The sequence below is a fragment of the Melospiza melodia genome, chromosome 18 (genome assembly GCF_035770615.1).
Source record: "Melospiza melodia melodia isolate bMelMel2 chromosome 18, bMelMel2.pri, whole genome shotgun sequence".
Lineage (NCBI taxonomy): Eukaryota > Metazoa > Chordata > Aves > Passeriformes > Passerellidae > Melospiza > Melospiza melodia.
In genome coordinates, this window is record NC_086211.1 from 16,164,761 (window position 1) to 16,180,170 (window position 15,410).

At 50.4% G+C, this 15,410-nt stretch overlaps 1 long non-coding RNA gene across 2 annotated transcripts in view; it reads left to right on the forward strand.

Annotated features, from left to right (window-relative positions):
* Nucleotides 1-15,410, forward strand: part of LOC134426374 (uncharacterized) — a 35,327-nt gene that overhangs the window by 11,145 nt on the left and 8,772 nt on the right. Inside the window, exon 3 of one of the 2 annotated variants that reach the window (XR_010029966.1) lies at nucleotides 8,730-14,475. The exons of the other annotated variant lie outside the window; for it this stretch is intronic. This is a non-coding gene — a long non-coding RNA (uncharacterized LOC134426374). Of the gene's footprint in view, nucleotides 1-8,729; nucleotides 14,476-15,410 lie in introns of those variants that run through there. 2 annotated transcript variants of the gene reach the window in all.

Consider the following 15,410-nt stretch of genomic DNA (forward strand, 5'->3'; position numbering starts at 1 on the left):
GTTGTCTAATGCCTGATTGGGATCTCCTTTTATAGGCCCTACAACGGAATGTTGTGTTAAAGGCACCAGTTTTTTACACCTTACAGAGGTTATATATGATGCACTTTGAGCTTTAATCCTTTTCAAAATACACTGTACCTCCCACCGATAATAAGCTAAGATTTTCTGCTCATGTGACTCATAAAGACCTAAAGCTGAGGCAGTGTTTAGTCCTGTTTCATTCCGTAGTGCCCACTCCCAATTATGTTCCCAGTTATGTCTATAATTACAGGTATTACACCATAAATGAAAAAGTGACAACTGGTCCACCCAAAAAGTCCTGTCACAACCCCCACAACACAGTGCAACCCAAGCAGCACAATTGGGGCTGTGACATTCAAGACAGTTCTCTTTTGCCGGTCCTTTTATATAGAAAGATGATAATGATTCAATAATGTCAATCAGTTCTCTGGTCGTCCGGCAACGGCGTTTTATCCCAAAGGGTTAAACGCACCCCCAGCTGAGCCACAATGTCCGGCCTTATCAGGCATTGCAAGATAGGTGGTAATTGGACTAAGAAAAGACAGCTGTTAGCTGTTTTCATTCATGTGAACCTGGAGAGGAGGTGAACGGCAAGTCTGAAAACAATCCTGTTTTGTCCTTGAGATTTTCACATCCACCCCTTCCCCGGGCCTCTCAGAAAAGTTCAAAATCAGTTTTACAGTCTGTAATCCTTTAGTCATTTGGCTGAAATGGCATCAGCTGGGCGATTCTCAGTCCTTTGTTGATTTGGAGTGGTGAGAAAATAGTATACACTTAAAGCACTTAAAATATTTAACTTAGCAGACTTATTTGTAAATTAACAGAACTTAACTGGCTTCAAAATTCTATGGGCTAGCTGTGTTACACTCTTTGCAACATAAGAATAGGCAATTCTAATAATTAAATAGTATTTTCAGCTAGCAAGGTTTCTCTGAAGTTCACAACAACACTTTGCACACAAGCCATAAAATAAACGCCTATCGTAAAAGCATAAATCTATCTAACATCACTTAAACTTAACAGCACTTATACTTAAAATACTTAAACTTAAAATATTTAAACTTAATAGATCTTAACATTACTTAAACTTATCTTTACTTAAACTTAATAGATTTTCAAATCAACAGAACTTACATGTAAAATCTCTTAATTCTAATAAAACTTAACTATAACAAAACTTAACTGACTTTAAATAACAGACTTATTTGTAAATAATGTAAGATCAAACTTAACAGAATCTAACTTAACCTAAACCTAATATAATTTAAACAGAATCTAGCTTTATTTAAACTTAATAACACTTAAACTTAACAGGAGATCAACTTAACAAAACTAAACCTTAACAGTATTTAACATTTAACGGCACTTAATAGATAATTCAACTTAAACTACTTAGCAACGGATAAAACTTACTATAGAAATAAAATATAGCATTTACTATAACTTACTTACAGGCCTGATTCTAAAATATTAAGCTAAAATAACTTTCTTCATGTGTTTGCTATAGCATTTCTATACCAAAAAGCACACTCACAACATCTCACTCATACAATCAATCCAACACATCTTAACATTTTTAAACTTTTCAAAATATAATTTTAGAGTCTGATGTTCCACTGACTGAACCATCCGGGCTTCTGATGTTAAAGTCTATGTTAATGCAGGTGATTTCAAGACAGCATAACCAATGCCGAGCCAAATCGGCCGAAATTTGACCCATGCATACAGTACACTGATTTCTGTTTCATAGTCTCTGCCAGGAAGAACAAAAGTGCCTTTAACTTTCCTTGTTTACCATCACTTGTTTCTTAATTTCAACAGGGATCTTTTCCTTTTGTTGACAAAAGTTACATCCATTAGGCTGTTAGGTCCTAGACCGAGGCATCCATTAGGCTGTTAGGTCTTAAACTGAAGTTTTTGCCGGCTGTGGGGGGAGGGAGAAACGCTCCCGCTGCAAAAAGCGCTCCAGTCCCACGGCGCGTGTGTCGGAGCGGGCGAAACCCCCCCCGCTGCGCTCGGCTCTCTGTTTACTCGCCGGCAGGCTGACTCCGCTGCAGGCACCGCTGCACCCGTGGCGGCTCCCCCCGCGGCGGCTTCGCTCTCTCCCGGGGCGGCGCGGCTCGGCTCCCGCGGCGGCGGCTCCGCTCTCCCCGCCGCTGCCTCCGCTCCCGCGTCGCTCGCCGCGGCTGCTCGCCATGGCGGAGCGCCCGTGCCGAGTTCGGAGTAGCACAGCCCCGCAAGCTCCACGGGCTGCGGCCGCTGTCTTGCACTCAGAGAGATAGTAAAACAGTGCACCATATATCACTCGCCATGGCTTGCCTAGCTCCTTAGCAGTTTTACCACTCTCTAAAGCAGCCTCTGACAATAAATCACCGAATTCACGCAATTCCGTTAACTCGTAAACTGTGTGGGGATTCACGAAGACTCCCCATTCCAGACCATAAGCCAAAAGACCTTGCAATTCCTTCCGTAAGTCTATTCCCTTAATTTGCCTTTTTTGCAAAAACATAATAAAAAGTTCATATGTGGCTTGCCTTTCCATACCTCTTTTAAGTGCGCACTTTTACCTAGCAGCGATTTCCAGGCATCGGCCACACGTATCAGCTGGACCCATCTAATATGGTCGCCAGGGCACGGCGCGTATCGGCGGCTTTTTTTTTCCTCCGCTTTGGTTTTGCGCTTATTTGCCGCTCCCGCTGCTTCGGAGCCTGAACCAGTCCTCACTTCTCGTGGTGTTCGCAATCCCCGTGGTGGTCGCGATCGTCGTGTCCGCTATCACGTCCGGGTGGTCACCATTTGTTGAAGTGAGGGGAGAACGACCATCCTGTGATGCATCGAACTCGATTTATTGATCGATCAGTCAGCTTAAATAATAGTGTTAACGAACTTCATGCATATTCTGTAATACAGGTTTATGATAGGCTAACAGAGAAAACTCTAACCACACCTTTTGTTTTACTACACCGTTGATTGTTTACACAAAACAAAACCAGTGTTCTCACTGTGTTATGAACGGTTCCCAAAACTTCCACATCTGTTCTCAGGGTGCCATCTTTTCCCAGAGAGAGTGTTACACTTGTTATGGGAAGACTGCCTGAGAACCTTATTGTTTATACAATGATGCCTCAGAGAGTCTAATTGTTTATAGAAGTCAGGCTGGGAACTGCTTTGGAACTGCTTTACAACTACCTTTTACTTTTCTCTCAATTGTATGCCTTCATGGCCTTTTTCTTTAAGCCATGCTTGAACTAAACTCCCGACAGGGTGCTCCCATACAACCTCAGCATGAGAGCTCCAAAGTCACTTGTGCCCAGTTCCTGGTGTGTAGCTCTGTGGACAGACTGCAGAATGCTGTCAGTGCTACCTGCAGACACTGAGAAGGAGCAAAGCAAACTTCAGCCCTTGGACCTGCACACTGACTCCCATTGGTTGGATCTTGCTCCAGCTCAGCTCTCCTCCCTCACTCATCTTCATTTACCAGGTTAGATACAGGCAGGATGACTACAGGACATGTGAAACAACGTGGAAAGTAGGGAGCTTTGGGCATGGCTCCAGTAGGGACCTTGTGATAAATTAAAATGAGATTTGTGCACTGCATTCAGATTTTTTTCTGCCAAAGACATGAGATTTTCTGAGCTGGATCCTGTGGTGGGCAGGGAAAGAACAGCAAGCACCCAAACTGATGGAAGAAACGGCTCAGCAAGAAGCTACCAACAGCAGAGGGCACAAAAGGTAGTGCCAGCAGGGATTTGACATAGCATTGGACTAAGGTGAATTTTCATCTGAATTAAATCAAGTCAGAGTTTTTTTATTTTCCCCTTATGATCACAAAAAGGGTTCTTTATTGTTATTTTTGAAAGGTTCTTAATTTTTCTCTCTCTAAATTATTTTTTTTCTTAATGCTTAAAATTTGCTGCCACTTCATGGACTCTGTGTTGTGATTTCCTTTGTTATCCCAAGTAACAAAGCATCAAATACTCCAGCAGCTGTGAGATCAATGTAGTCAATCTTGCCATTGATAAACTCAACCCCTGAGGAAATTTGTAGGATCATTTTACCCATTTCCTTTCCAAATTCACCTTTTTTCCACATATACTGTGGCTGCCAAATTGAATTGATTAGAAAATGACATCTGCATTTTGAGGTATTTGCATTTATCATTCAGCTGCAATTAGGAAAGCCTCATCAGGCATTACAGGTCCGAGTGAGCAGGTTCCTGGATCTGTTCTTTCAGTGCAGGAGGGTGAGATCCAGCTCCTGAAGGCTTGGACATGTCTGCAGGCAGCTCTGAGGCAGCTGCAGGAGGACAGGGTGTGTATAGATGGGTTTGAGTTGTGTGTTGTTAGAGTTTATTCCTTTGTTTTACAGAAATCTCTGGTATTTGTTTACTTGAAACATCACTCGCAATAACTTTGTGTATGGGTTTGGGGGCAGCACTGTTCTCTGTGTGCATGTCAGTCACATTAGTGATGTTTATCAGAAGAATGAACTGTGCTTTTCTTGGGTTTTTTTCCCAAACCCTGGAGCAAACAGTGCCAATTTGTACAGTTATCTTTTAAGGGAAGTTATCTGTTTTAAGGGAAAAAATACCCTGAGGAGAATAACTGAGCTCTCCGTGTGGTTTCACAGCAGCACAATTGAAGGCCTTGGGCTGGATGGGTTGGACACCACAGTGCTGGGTGGGGTGTGTGGAAACAGCCCTGATGGTGCTGAGAGCAGGAGGGTGACAGCTCAGTCCCCATGGTGTTGGTGTTAATCAGGGCTATGACCAGGAAAGCCCCACTGCTTCACAGAACCATACATTCACAGAACATGAAATCATTAAGGTTGGAAAAGACCTTTAAGATCATCAAGTCAACCATTAACTGAGCACTGCTTGCTCTAACCTATGTCCCCAGGTACCACATCCACTGGTCTTCCAAACTGCCCAGAGACAGTGACTCCACCACTGCCCTGGGCAGTCTGTGCCAGTGCTTTACAACCTTTCTGGGAAGAAGTTTTCCCAATATCCAACCTAAATGTCTTTGGCACAATTTGAGGCTGTTTCCCCTTGTTCCCTGGGAGCAGAGCCCAAACTCCCTCTGGCTGCAGTCTCCCATCAGGGAGTTGTTCAGAGCCAGAAGGTTCCCCCTGAGCCTTCTTTTCTCCAGGCTGAGTCCCCCCAGCTCCCTCAGCTGCTCCTCATCAGACTTGTGCTCCAGAGCCTCCCCCAGCTCCGTTCCCTTCTCTAAACACGTTTCGGGCGCCTCAGTGTCTTTCTTTTCTTCTTCCTCTCTCAGACCCACAGGGCAGGTCAAGGGGCACTTGATGGGTTATTGCTTTCTTGTTTTTGAGCAGTAAAAAACATTCCTTCTGGAAACACTGAGAATATTGTGGAAGAGATTGGAGAGTTGAGACAAACAAGATTGTGGCTGCTGAGATCTCCTTCTCCCCTGCAGGCATTTGCTTCTGCAACTTCAGCCAAGAGTGATGGGCACTGCTCCTGGCTTTGCCATCTCATGCATGAATATCTGCATACCAAGTATTCAGGGTCCTTCTTAGCACCCAGAATCCAGCTCTAAGTGCTTGCATTGTCCATCAGGCCAGTGGACATCTCCCTGTGGCTCATTTGTTTTTGAAGGAAGCAAACCTACAGCAAACCAAAGAGCTGTCTTTGGGCATTGGTTTAATGAGGCTCAATGCCAAGGGATGGTTCTCCTGAGCACTGTGCTTGCAGAGCCCCGAGGTGGGGTCAGCAGGATGGTCAGTGGCATGGCAGATACCCCTGGACACACGTGGCTCCGTGGCTGGCACGCCTGGCACACAGCACCTGCTGTGTGCCCGAGGGTGGGCTCTGCCTGCACGTGGGGCCACGTGCAAAACAGAGGGGTGGGCATCCTGACCTACCAGAGACTCCTGAGGCAGCAGATACTCTCAGTCTTGCCTTCCCTTTCATTTTGTCACTCTCCTCCAGCCCAGCCCACTCTATGGGTGCTGGATCCCTTCGCTTAACTTCTCCTGCTCAGCCTCATTTGCAAATAGGCCATTGGTTTCAAAATCTAATTTAACATTGTCCCCTTACAAACTGCCCTTCCTCCATGTGAAAGCAGAGGGCCCAGAAACTGAGGTCCAAAATTGCTCTCCACAAAACATTGCTGTCAATTACTCCTGATGGAAGCTTTTGGAAACTTTTATTGCTTCTGTCCACAAGCATAACAGGCATTTTTGACAAAAAGTTGAAATAATTAAATCTGAGCTTTGTTTTACCACAAATCTGTTGCCAAAATTGATTTGACCAGCTCTACAGCCTGTAGTATTGTGTGTGCTGAAGGGAAGGAAACATTCCTAATTTTATTTTTCTCTAGTATATCACACCCAGGTAAAGCTCCTTTATTAACTTCCTCATCCTGCAGATTTAAGCTTGGAAACCACAACTTATTTATATACCACAGCTTATTTATGTACCTCCTTATGATGCTCAGCGTACACATATTTAAGATGATCAGTGTTTACAGCAGTTGGCATTGGGCTTGCTGACACCTGCACAGAGTTTACAGGGCTACAGCTCTCCCTGCTCTGTGTCAGAGCCAGCAGTTCAGCAGGCAGTGGGCACAGAGCAGCGTGAGAGGGGACGGCAGTGCCACTCAGTGCCACTCTGCTTCCAGGACACACCGCGAGCGAGCGGCACCGCTGACGGCGTTTGGACCTGTGGCCATCCTGTCTGGGCTGCTGCTCTTGTGGCCTCCCTTTCCTGTCTTTCCCTGCCCTTCTGAGCTCTGCTAAGCTCAGCCATGTCCTTCATGGGTCGGGTGAAGAAACAGCTGCTCCTGCTGGTGCTGGTGGCTCCCCGTGGGAGGTGTGCTGTGGGCAGGATTCAGCTGGGGATGGGGGAAGCTGTGGAGATAGAGATGTGGTGGAACACAAGGCGTTCTGGGATCTCTTCCCTGTTAGTGTGGGGCCGGAGCTGTGACCGTGTGGAAGGAAAAGAGCTGAGGAAGGGGTGGTGTCATTTCCTCCCTGTGTGAAGGGGATGTCTCATGAGCGATTGGAGGAGCGGCCTCTGTCACTTGGTGTGTGTGTGCCTGAGGGATGGGACAGGATCTTCTGGGAATCTTCATGGAAATGGAGAGCCTGTTCCCAGTTTGTGGTCCCTGGGTGGCAGCAGAGCCCTCGGTGGAGCCTGGAGTCTGTCCAGTGTCCCATGGCCTGCAGGCACTGCAGCTTGTTCTCTGCTATCTGAGCTGTCAGACTGTGCTGGGGCTGCATCTGAGGGCAGGGGGAAAGGGATTTATCCTGTTGCTGAGCCACTTCACAGCAGGCTTAGGGACCCAGAGTGAGCCAGGCTGGTGGACCAGAGCTGAACAGCCTGCCACAAGAGAGTTCACCCAGCTCCAAAGTTTACTGTGGTCTAAGTGACAGGAAAGGAAGAAATGGCACTTAGGGAAACCCAGTGTGGGCTCCTACTGCCAAGCAAGAAAGAGAAAAAAGGAGAAGGGTAAGGGGGATTTAGGGCTTATAGAAAAAGAAAGAATGCTTGTTATGTTCTTCAGCCATTAAAAAGCTTTTCCTTGGGATTTTATTTCTTTTTTGTTTCAATGGTGAATGCTCATACCATCTCAGAATGGTCCTGTAATCCACAGCTTGGGGGAGATGGTTTCACACCTTGTAGTAGTGACATGGTTTAACTTTGATTTGGCACTGCCAGGGAGGTCACACCAATGCTCTGTCATGGCAATTTAGACTTGACCCAGTCTCCAAGCATCAGGATATGTTGGCAGCTGAAATAACCTCCCTCAGGCATCCAAAACATCTGCTGATGTATAATTGGAACCCTTTTCTTGGCAGCTGAAATTCAGAGGAAAATGGGGAGCAGGGTGCTCCAGACTTTTGGACATGGGACCCTGGTGAATCATGTCAGCCCCTGTCCCCCACATCAGGAAGAAGATGGATCAATGGCACCTGCTTCCCCAGAGTGCTGCTGCTGGCAAAGCCAGGCCCTGAGTCTCAACAGGGAGCCAGGCCCAGCCCTGCTACTCCATTCCCAGCTGGTGTCCAGGGCCAGGCAGATGCTCAGGCACCTTCCTGTCTGCCTTTAGCCCAGAGCAGAGTAGGGAAGTACATTCAGAGAGTCTGTCTCCCAGGAGCTGCTGAGCAGAGAGAAAGGTGTCCTTTTCTGTCAGGGCCACATGCAGCAGAAAGCAAGAACTCCCCATGCTTCCTGGTGCCAAGGGTTCTGTGCACGTGTCAACGCCCTTTGGAATCTGTTCAAGCACTCCCTGGACAGGCTGAGCCTTTCACAGCTGGGATGTCCCTCAGGAGTGGGCACTGAGCCCTGCATCCTGGAAAGGCCATTGACAACTGCTCTGTTGTGGCTGCTGCTTGTTCACAGCAGGGACACAGCTCACTGTGCTGTCACAGCTCACTGCTGCAAGGTTCAGCTTGGGGCACTGAAGGCTTTGGACTTTGCACCAGTGACAAGATGGGCATCTGGGCTGGAGCCATAAGTGAGCAAAGAACTCTGTGACTAGTTTGTCCCAAAGCTGTTCTGCACTCCCCAGGCCTTTGGTGGGCTGAACTGCTGCATCCTCAGCCCATGAGCAGCAAGGTGAGACCACTGGTGACAGTGTGCTTCTCCTCAAGGGTGACACCACTGAAGTTTTTCCTTTCCTCAGCTTGCAGCTGTTATCCCCCACTCACTGACTGGTTTGGCTTTGGTTCTTTTCTTGCAGGCCTGAAGCAGCTGTTCAGCCTGAGACTGTGTCACAATCCCTGGTACAAGTGGGAGTCGTGATGGTTCCTTAACTGATCTCTGAGTGCAAAAACAACACAGAGGGGATTTCAATATTAATCAAAACAAATGCACCGTTTATTGAATGACCACAGCAAATGCGACAGAAGGATGGAAAAGGAGAGAAAGAATAGAGAGAGAGAAAGGGTGGGGGGAGAGCATAGCTACCAACAGAGAGACAAAAAATCCTCGTGGTCCAGCCAATAGATCCGTCTGGTCATGCTGGGGAGAATCTCAAAGTCTTTGGTCAACTCGGGTTAACTCTTCTGCCAGGAGAGGAGCAGGATGGTACATCCAGGGAGCAGGCACAGGACACCTGAATAACAATTCCCTTGAGAACAAGGCCAGACTGTCCAGTTCCAAACAGGACAAACCAGTCCCACAGTGAGCAGGTCCAGCAAACACAGCTGCAGGCAGCACTGGGCAGACATCCCACTCCAGTCAGCCCAGTGCCCCTGTTGAGGGTCTCAGTCCTTGGGAGGGGGGGGCTTCATGAGGCAGATGAGGGATTTTCCATGGGGGATCACCAAAGTTACCCCAGAAAGTCAAACTTTCTCCAAAGTGGGTGGCATTTGGCCAGGAAATGGAGAAATTCATGGGCTATTGTGATGAGCAGGGATCGTGAAGCAGCTGCAAGACTGTGGTGACAGAGCAAGCACACCTGCAAACAATCACTTGGGAAGCATCCATCTCAACCAGGCCAGAACTGCAGTCAGGGTCCTCAGGGTCTGAGTCTCTGTCCTTGGGATGGTCATGAGGCAAATGAGAGAATCTTCAGACTGTCTCTTACAGACAGACACTGCTTGGAGCTGTGGCTGGTAAGTGTCCTCCCAGCACACACTGCCTGTTTTATATCACTGAAGGGGTGAAGTGGCCACAGCCTGTGACACCTCTCTGCTGACAGTTCTGTTCATCCATCATGTCCCATGGATCAAGGAGCTGCAGAGCACAAGGGCTGCCTGACATCCTGGGGGTCCTGGTTGGCAGCCGGCTGAACGTGAGCCAGCAGCGAGCCCTGGGGGCCAGGAAGGCCAACGGCTCCTGGTCTGGATCAGGAATGGATCATCCTGCACCAACAGCCTGTGGCAGGAATGCTGTGGCCAGCAGGAGCAGGGAGCTCATCCTTGCCCTGTACTCAGCACTGGGGAGGCCACAGCTCGAGCGCTGTGTCCAGCTCTGCGCCCTCAGTTTGGGAAGGACATTGAGACGCTTGGGCACATCCAGAGGGGGCAACGAGGCTGGAGAGGGGCTGGCAACACTGAAGGCCTCTGAGGAACCACTGAGGGAGCTGGGGGTGCTCAGCCTGGAGAAAAGGAGACTCAGGGGTGACCTTATCACTCTCTACAACTCCCTGAAAGGTGCCTGTGCTCAGCTGGGGTTGGTCTCTTTCACCAGGCAGCACTGACAGAACCAGAGCACACAGATTCAAATTGCACCAAGGGAAATGCAGGTTGGATATTAGAAAAAAGTTTTTTATGGAAAGAGTGAGAAAGTTCTGGAATGTTCTGCCCAGGGAGGTGGTGGAGTCACCATCCCTGGATGTGTTTAAAAAAGCCTGGATGTGGCACTGGGTGCCAGGGTTTGGTTGAGGTGTTGGGGTTGGGTTGGACTCGATGATCTTTGAGGTCTTTTCCAACCCAGTAATTCTGTGTGATTCTGTGAATTCTCTGAACCTCTGGCTGTGCTTTGCCTTGCACCATATCTCCTGATGGGTTGGAGTCACAGCATGTGCCTTTTCCTCCCCGATTGTTCCTGCTTGGAGCTGCCAGAGGATAGGCTGAACGCACCTGCCTGCATTGCCCACCCCACAGGGCTCCCACCTCAGCCCTAGGGTTGTGTGGTTCCCTGGGTATGATCTGTTTACCAGCTTTGGACTCTCTTGGTGCTGTCAAGCACAGTCTCTGTGAGAGCTGCAGAGCTGGCAGAGGGTTTGTTTGGTCCAGGGCTTTCTGGAGCCACTCAGAACCAGCATTCCAGAAGTGTCATCACTGTTGTCCTCTCTCTTCACGTGACATTGGTGCTGAGTAGACACCTTCTTTCCCACCAGGAAACCCTGTCAGGGCTTGCTCCTGCTGCTCCTCCTCCCAGAGTCACTGCCTACATCCCATTCTTGCAGTCTTCAGACAGGTCTCATTCCCTTTTCCTTTGGTCCCATTCCCTTTTCCTTTCTGTTTTCCAACAGCTCCATCTTCCACAGTAGCTTGCAGGAGTAGTGCCCTGCATCCCTCCTGGAGAAGGCCTGGAGTGAACCAAGGGCTTTGGTGGGGTACATAGGAAGGGGATTGAGATATCTTTAAAGGTTCCCATCCACCTGGATGAGGGGATCACTTGGTGTTGCAGTTCTTCGCAGCCAAGGCAAAAATTTTTGCTTGTGCCAAGGCCAGGCCAGGTACATTTGCTGTTTCTTGGGGATAAATATCTCATTTTGTTTTAGGACAACTGCAGTCTCCATCCACCCAGGCACTCACTGACTGGAGATAGATGGCTCCACAGCAAGCCCTTCCCCGCTCCTCTCAGCAGCCATTGCTTTCCACACAGCCCATGGCACTAAGAGAAGAGGTGATGCCAAAAAAGAGGAGGCAGCATCCCACGAAACACCAAAGCTCTGGCCTGGCCGGCCTCTTTGGCCCATTTGGTGCAGTGGTTGCCTGTCCCAGGCCATCCAAAGCTATCCCACAGCCTGGGACTGATTCAGGCTGCCTGGCTTGGCCTTTCTGGCTAAGAGGACACAGGGTTTGTGTGAACCCTGGTGGAATCAGGGGTGGGCATTGTTCCCGCTCTCAGGGAAAATCCCAAATCTGTCACCTTTGGCTCCATTCATGTCTGTGAACAGAGAGGAAAGCCAGACTGTGCTGGTGCTGAGCAGAGCTGCACATCCTTTGTCAGAGCTTTTGTACCTGTTGAGTGGTTCTCCAAAGACCCCTCCTACGCAGCAGCAACAGGAGGTCAGAGTAGTTGGCTGTGTCACTGGGAGGCTGTGACAGGTGCTGAAGGGGGGAGAAGAGCCAATGCAGATGGTAGAAGAGTTCTGGGCTGCTGATCCACCCCATTGCCCTGCTGAGCCCCCAGTGCCACATCTGCTTGGGTTTTTAATCTGTCCAGGGATGGGGACTCCACCACTGCCCTGGGCAGCTGTGCCAGTGCTTTACAATTCCTTCTGTGCAGAAATTTTCCCAATATGCAACCTAAACCTCCCGTGATGCAGGTTGAGGCCATCTCTTCTGTCCTGTCCCTGGTCCCTGGGAGCAGAGCCTGACACCCACCTGGCTGCCCCCTCCTGTCAGGGAGTTCTGCAGAGTTGAGAAGGTCCCCACTGTGCCACCTTTTCTTCAGGCTGAGCCCCTCCAGCTCCCTCAACTATTCCTGCATTCCTATTCCTATCAGACTTGTGCTCCAGAGCATTCCCCTTTCTCTTCTCTGGACACACTCCAGCCACTCAATGTCTTTCACATCACAAGAGATTCATCTATTTGATGTCATTGTCCTTTCTGCCTCTGTGCCATGACCTGGCAGAGGTGGGAGCAGAGCCTTCCTGAAAGCTGGTACAGGGATGCTCCTCCACGATGAATGTGGAGGCTTCAGTCTCTGCTTTGGCCCCTGACTGTCCTTGGTGTTCTGGGCTGAGGTGTGAGTTCTGTGGGAGTCCTGCCCTTAGCACAGATGAGTGGGAGCAGAGAACTCTGCCAGTTAAGAGTCCCTGGGCTGGCAGAAAGGCGCACAAAGGAGCATCCACTGCCCTTTCCATGGCACAGGTGCCAGGGAGAGCCTGTGGGAAGCACAGCACCAATTTGTGTTGTCTGCTGAGGGAAGAAAATGGCTCCCAGCAGGGCTCTCAATTCATGGCTGGGGAAGGAAGAAGGTTGAAGTGGATAAATAATAAGGATTTCCTCAATTTCATCTAGAATAGATGCAAGTAACCAGCATAAAGATACTGAAAATAGCCTTCAGGTGGACAGTAATAGCTCACTCTCAAGAGCTCTTGGGGCAGGAGGGGTGGGTTCCATAGGAAGGAAAGGTATGGGCCACACTTCACCTGAGGCAGCAGATCCTGCTGGAGGGACAGTACACCCCAGAACCGGGCTGATCAGCTTGGCAGCATTGCCTGTGTTCCGTGGGACACGATCAGTCACCAGTTTTCATTCACTGCCTTCTCTCATGGCAGCGCCAGAGGCAGAGCCAGCCCTGGTGGGTGCTGCTGCTCGGGGCAGTCCCTCACAGAAGGGGACAGGAACAAGGGAAGGCTGCAGCTCATGCGCCGCTGTCCCTGCGGGCCGTCCGGGCCCTGACAGCCGATCCCGGGCTGGGAGCATCTCCTGGCGGTGGCTGTAAAGCCCCACTGGGGCCTCACACCTCAGCCCCTCACTGTGCACCCCCTGCCCAGCTGTCAGAGCCCGCAGGGGACAGGCCAGCAGCCCCCGGTGCTGTGCTGTGGGCAGCCAGAGCAGCGCTCCTCGGGCTCGCTGACTGAGGGGTCTGCAGTGCAGAGCAGCCACAGCATGAAATGGTCCCGTACCTGCAGGGCGGGACCTCGGGGAATGTGTGTCCTCGGCATCTGCATGTGCAGCAGAGTGGGCTCATTGCTTGTACAAAATGTTTGGATCAAAGCTAATAAACACTAAGCTCTGTGCCCACACCCCTTCCTGAGCGGAGCTCCCTCCCTGTCCTGTGCCGTGTGCCACCAGCAGCTCTGCCGTGGCACCCCAGCAGCAGGAGGAGGCACCCACGGTCAAAGCTGACCATCCAATGTGACACGGCCATACCCTGCACACCCTTGGTGCTGCTGAGCCGCGGGGAGCACCCACAGCCGAGCACCCAGCCCCAGCAGGCTCAGGGCGGTGCCGTCACCGTGGGGCCCGAGCCCATCCCTGCCATCTCCTGAGCCCAGCAGTGACACCCCACATGTCAAGGGTAAGAGTGTGGGCAGGGCACAGTGCACCGTGCTGGACACACACTTGGCCAAACAGCCCCAGGGGCTTTGCTGGACATGGTTCTGCTCTGGCTGCTCCTGCATAGGTCCCTCCAGTGTCCCCCAGCTTCAGCAGCACCAACAGGTGATCCTGCTTTTCCCTGTGCACTCAGAATCAGCCATCTCTGATATCCCCACAATAAGATCTTCCACCCCATCACCTCAACAAAGCAGCTTCCTCTGCTGAGGGGATATTTCTGTCATGGGAAAAATCTTCCCTTGTACAGTATTTTCCTGGATTTCCTGTTTTTAACAGCCTGACTGGCACAGCTTGTTCAGAACACAGGTAGGAGACACATTCCAGCAGTGAGATGTGTTGTCCTAGTGAAGAGGTTGAAGGTTTGGCAGGGCTGTACATGCTCAGCTCTCTGAGTCCTGCTTGCCCTGGAGGTTGGGGAGCACAGCCATAACTGTGCCCAGCCCACCCAGCAGACACGGACCCCACCAAGCAGTGAGACCTGCAGCTTTCCTCCTGGGGCCTGCATGGCCCAGAGCTGCCCTGCCCTGCAGATCCACCTCCCAGCCAGACTGAGCACAGGGGCAATTTTGGCATTGTTTTGTGGAGAAAAGTGCCCCACAACTTTGTGAAAGTTGTAAAGCCAGTATGTTTATTACAGCGCTAAACGGAGATTGCTCTCCTCAAAAAAAGACATGCATACCTCTGAGAACTTCAGGTCTCTTTTTATCTCTCTCTCAAATATATATGCATACAGTTTCACAATAGGTTCATACATATTCATTTTTATGGGTTCCGAGTGACATTTGCTGCTAGTTCCTTTTTATCAGAAGGAATTCCTGGGTCATGCTGGCCTGCCCTTGCAGTAGTTTCTGGTTTTCTGTATCTGTCTCCCCCTCTCCACATCCTTCTGACGTTGGGACTCCAGAGCTAGAAGCAGCTCTGCTGGTGAAAATTCACCAGAGTGGAGCAGAGGGTGGTCCTGCCCTGGTGCCCAGGCAGGCAGCTGGGATGCAATTGGCTTTGCAGGAGCGCATCCCCTCGTCCGTCCATCTATTCCCACTTCAGGAACAGAGCTGAGAAAAGCCAGAGCGAGATCTCCCGGGACACGGAGACGAGTGAACTCACTGTGGGAACGGAGCCCGTGACCCCTCCCCGTTCACCGCCTCCCGGAGCGGCCCCGGGGCGGCAGCGGCCGGTGGGGAGCGGGCAGGGGCTGAACGACCCCCGGAGCTCCTCCCGCCCATCCCATCCTGTCCCCGTTCCTTCTCATCCCCTTCGGCCGCTGCCCCCTCCTCTCGGCGCCCCTGCCCTTCCAGCCTGCCCAGCTATGGGGCATTCGTGCATTTTTTATCTTGCTGTTTCTCCCATTCCTCATGGGTTTCCTTCTGTCCCACGCCCAGCCCTGGATAGGAGCACAACCTGTGTGTTCCTCCTGTTTTCTTCCTACTTTTAACCGAAACAGCAAAGGGTGGTGGAAATTTGGCACTTTGTGGGCGTAGATTTGGGGAGAGAATCTGATCCAGTTCCTTTTCCTTTGAAGACTGGGCAGGAGCAAGAGCCTGCCAGAGGGGGATGTTGATGGTGATTTTGGTCAAGAACTGCACCTGGAAGGGAGAACAGCCCTGGGCTGGGTCCGTAGGGGAGCAGGTGTGTGGTGGAGGGGCTTCCCCATGCACTGTGCTCTGAGAGCAGCCACT